Raw genomic sequence first — 4,948 nt, forward strand, 5'->3', positions numbered from 1 at the left:
CTGAAACTCTTGAGATATGACAGAAGGCACTGGCTTAGCATCTTCTTAGTGTGAGATCTTGGAGACTGCTAATTAAAGAGATGTCAGGACACTAAACCCCTGAGCATTCTTAGCTCATAAATCCTCAGGGAATCATTTTAGCATTTTAAACTAACCAATTAATTCTTAGACCTTATAAAATTGTCTGAAGTGTAGATATGTATACCTGTATGTTATCTCCTTCATTCACAGCATACATATTGTACTATGCACACAAAAGTTCCCATTAAAACTTAATATGAGCTAGATGCTCATCCCACATTAGACACGTGCACAGACGTACACACGTGTATTTGTGAGAGTTACTTAAGGGCAGGAAAATAGAATGTTGTGGAGAAATCTTTTAAATTGTGAAATTTAGTTTTACTTGAAATAGAAAGTAGGTGATAGAAATTGGATTACTGAAAGTAGATAATTATTAAGCTATACATGTATAAAATGGGTGAAATCCTAAAGACCTCACAAAACTAAAGAACCTACAAAAGTCTGAGCTTGCACAAGTGCTAGGTGAAGATGGAATAAAAGAATTAGAATTTGACTCACCACAGCCAGACATGACTTGTTTATATATTTTTTTTCTAAAATAGATAGCTAAAAGAAAAAACAAAATCAGAAAATTGATTAAATTCTGAGTTGAGGAAACAGTAAAATTTTTTATTCTATAAGCATAGCTATCCAGTCAGGTTCTATGCCTTCTTCAGAAAAAAATTGATATTTCTACTGTCTTAAATAGCAGAAAAATTATATTAACTGACAGATAATTGGCAAAGAGGGAATCTTGACTCTGCTCTTAAATATACATGGTTATGCATCTTTAAAGTTTCCTACCATCAGAAGTTCAACATTACTCACATGAATTGAAAAGGAATGATGGAAACTGTTGAATTTTAGGAGCAAACACCCCAAGGCTATGTGAGTGAGAAGGCTGAGTTTAAACTGAGTGCCAACTATGACAGCAAATCATCTGTGTTCATTGAAACAGATCTGAATTTCAGCACAGTAGGAAGGTTGCAATACAACTAATCTTATTTCTATTTGTGGCATCCACATTGCTTAGAAGCAGAAAGAGATTCTTGATGTAAGAAGAAAGAAACATATACCCTTTGGCAATTCTTAATTTGTAAAGAATAATTGCCAAAGTACAACTTCATCTGTCTTCCAGAAGCCACAGTGTGTCAACATTCGTTTTTATCAACAGATCTATAAGAATCAATATGGGCAACTAACACAGATACTCTCGTGCACAAAGAACAGGTCACTGATTGGTGTGTAGCTAACTCACTACACTAGTTTTCCCTCTGACCATGATATGAAACACCAGGTATGACACTAGTTTTTGCTGGACTGCAGTTGCCATACAGAGTTAAAAATGCATATGAAAATCAGCACAGTATAAACATATTTTTTCCTGGTTCCTTTTCTCTGACTGAGTTGTTTCTCCCCAACAGCGTGGAGGGCAGCATAGGACACTGGTGAGTGTGTAAGTTTACAGCATCTTCTCCACGGGTGACCCGGCAATACTAAATTGTGGCAGCACAGCAGGATGTTCTCACCATTGCACACACGTAGGGTTCACAAGAAAACAGTAGAAGAAATGCACATATATCTTAGTCTTTTAATAATTTCATGATTTGATCAATATGTATAAAAGCAATAGAGCCTTGAAAAGAATTTTATATGTAATTGCACATCAAGTTAAATTACTTCTTATCATATTCCTAATTTCTAGCTCATTACTTCTAATGCTGTGCTTTAAAAAAAGAGGATGTTGCAGAGCTTTGATGAAATCATGTGAAGGAATAGTGACCTTTTTTGCATTATTTGTTTGGTCATGTTTGTTTACTGACTTTGGAACATTCTACATAGTAGTTTCTTTGAAGTAGGAGGGGTTTATAGAGGATCTGTCTCATGCCCAGTTAAAACATTCTAGAAAATTGTCTTCTATGTAATATTTACACATTCCTCTCTATCACATGTGAGAAACCAATTTTACAAGCATTAATTCTTTATATTGTCATCACATTAATCCAATGAAATAGAGTGGTCTGTCACTCTCTGGAGGGAGAATAAGAAAAAATGGGCAACCGGATCGGGTTATACCATTTTCTTTGGGGGCAGGGAGGTTGGTGGGTTTACATTTTGTAAACTAACAATTTTATTATCATTTTATTATCATTTTTTCTGTGTGCAAGATCATATAAAATGCTTATCATGGTTCCACAAAATCTCTCTCATGCCCATCTGTTTTTACAAAAAATACACTATATTCATAAATTACACTATTTGTACTTTGAGAAAACAAGTAAAGATCATATTTTAATTAGGTACCACCATAAGGTCATAAATCTTTCTTTGTCACAAAATATTTCAGATGTAGCTGGATTGTCCCATAACCATTCTTATATATCAAATAATTCTTTTTGTTTTTTCCTTATTATATGTTCACTATTGAGATTGCACTCTTGCTCTGTAAGTGTGAAATTACATGGAAAGAAGTATCAGAAACCGATAGAAGTTCTTGATGAAATAGTTTATGTTTGGAAGACAGGTAAATTGGCTTTTTTCCAACAACTGCTATATTAGTCATGTTGTGTTTCATCATGAACTCTATCTTCATACTGATTAACCATGAATAATAAAAGTTGAAGTGATTTTATAGAAATTAAAATGTAGATTGATACATAAATGTACCTTATATTTATGGAATCCCACATTTTAGAGTTAGAAAAATACATTGTGTTTTCCTATTTATTGATGCCTTTTTGTTTTTCTCGTAATAGTATTTTAATGACTTGTGCAAATTAGGGCATTTAAACATTTTGAAGTACTAGCATTGTAATGAATTTTAAAGTTTCTCTGCTGGAATATGACATTTGTTTTCTGTTTTTTCTCCTTTACTCTCCTTATTTTCCACACTATTGAACACTTCAGTAAAACTAAGTACATTTGTATTTAAGTTTATTCTAAGAAACTATACCAAAAAGTTTCATGTTTCTGGCACTTTAAAACATGATTTTGCTGATGTCTTTCTCCCCAGAATTTTAATGAAATCACCTATTAAAATACACTTTAATGTAGGTTCCATTATATGCATGGAGGTTAAATATTGGAAACTAACCTTGCACAGTCATTTTCACTGCACTTTTAAGTGCAAAAATAATATGCATTTGGATTTGATTCTTTTGCATGATGAGATTGTTTGATATAAAAACATGATGACCAGGGTGCTTATTTTTCAAATGGTTTAATTTTAGAAAATATCAGAAATATTTGTGCTTTGTGATTTTAATATATATGATGTCATTTGCCTTTGACGTTCATAGTTACTACAGAAATTGAACTATTTATGGAGTAGTTCTTAGTAGTAGACCATTCCTGAGCCCTTGTGATACATGGAAACTCCTAAGAAGGATAAGTGACAGACGTGGTTATTTAAATAGATTCAAGCAGCACGTAAATGTCAAAGGCATTTATAAGGTTTCCCAGTTCACTTCAGTGTTCGCCTCTGAATGTCTCTGTCCAATCCAAACTGATAGCAGTTAATGTGGTTTATTCAGCTAAGATTTTCTGAAGAAACACAGATCAAATGTGTTTATTTCAACTGTATGACTTTTGATGTGGGTAATTTTGTGGTCCCTGTCTGGACACTGGAGATTGATATCTCTGATATAATCCAAGAAATTAATATTCAGAAATATTATTGATTTTTTTCTAAGTGAGTAGGCTATGAGAATGGATTCTGTAGGTTTTTACAACAGTTATTGTGTGACCCTAAAGTACCCAGGTTTTGGCACTGAACTGTTTTAGTGTCACTGATCTTGTATATTCTGGGGACCTTTATAGACATCTTCAACTTGTATGTTTCTTTTACAATAATTTCTATCCCTTTTCTTACAAAATAATCTTCAAAATGTGAACATCGAAGACAGTAAGCTAACTGCTTTTTTTTTTTTCATATAGCTGTTAGTTCCCCTAAAACTACTAATGATTAGCTCTGGGACTTCATGAAATAACAGAATCACAGAATACGCTGAGTTGGAAGGGACCCACAAGGATCATCGAATCCAGCTCCTGGCCCTGCACAGGACCATCCCCAAGAGTCACATCATGTGCCTGAGAGTATTGTCCAAATACTTCTGGAACTTTGTCAGGCTTGGTGCTGTGACCATTTCCATGGGGAGCCTGTTCTAACACCCAGCCACCCTCTGGATGAAGAAACTTTTCCTGATATCCAACCTAAACCTCCCCTGACACAGCTTCAGGCCATTCCTTCAGGTTCTGTCACTGGTCACCACAGAGAAGAGATCAGATCTTGCCCTTCCTCTTCCCTTACAAGGAAGTTGCAATGAAATCTCCCCTCAGTCTCCTCATCTCAGAAAGATTTGCTAAAGAAAGTAAAGGTACCATTTTAAACTAGGTTTGTTAGTAAATACTGTTTGTAAAGAGTTCAGTGTAAATTTACTCCCTAAACAGAATGTCGAGTCATTCAATTACAAAATCAGGTAGTACACAGGCTGGCATGGAGCAAAGGCCAATCTTTTCTACTCCATTCTGTCCTTGACCTCTGTACCTGGACTGCCACTGAGGGGAATGGTTGTGATGGTGACAGTGTACACAGTTGTCCCTTGCAAAGTACACCAAGCTCCTTAGCTCAAATCATGCCATTTGCTGTTGCATATGAGTCTGGTTTCACAGGGCAGTGGCTACACTTGTATCCACTGCTCTGTGCACACAGCAGTCATTCACTCATCTGCAAAATCTGCCTCTAAGAGTCTAATGTTTGTGAATGGCATTCTACGAATAAATAGCCCTAAGAAGACAGCAAAAAGTCTTTCAATCTATGTGCAGTCTGGCTGGAAATGGATGCTCCATTTCCTATTAGCAGCTTTTGAGCCAACTTTCTCCTGAG

This window comes from Pseudopipra pipra, chromosome 8 (assembly GCF_036250125.1).
Source record: "Pseudopipra pipra isolate bDixPip1 chromosome 8, bDixPip1.hap1, whole genome shotgun sequence".
Taxonomy (NCBI): domain Eukaryota; kingdom Metazoa; phylum Chordata; class Aves; order Passeriformes; family Pipridae; genus Pseudopipra; species Pseudopipra pipra.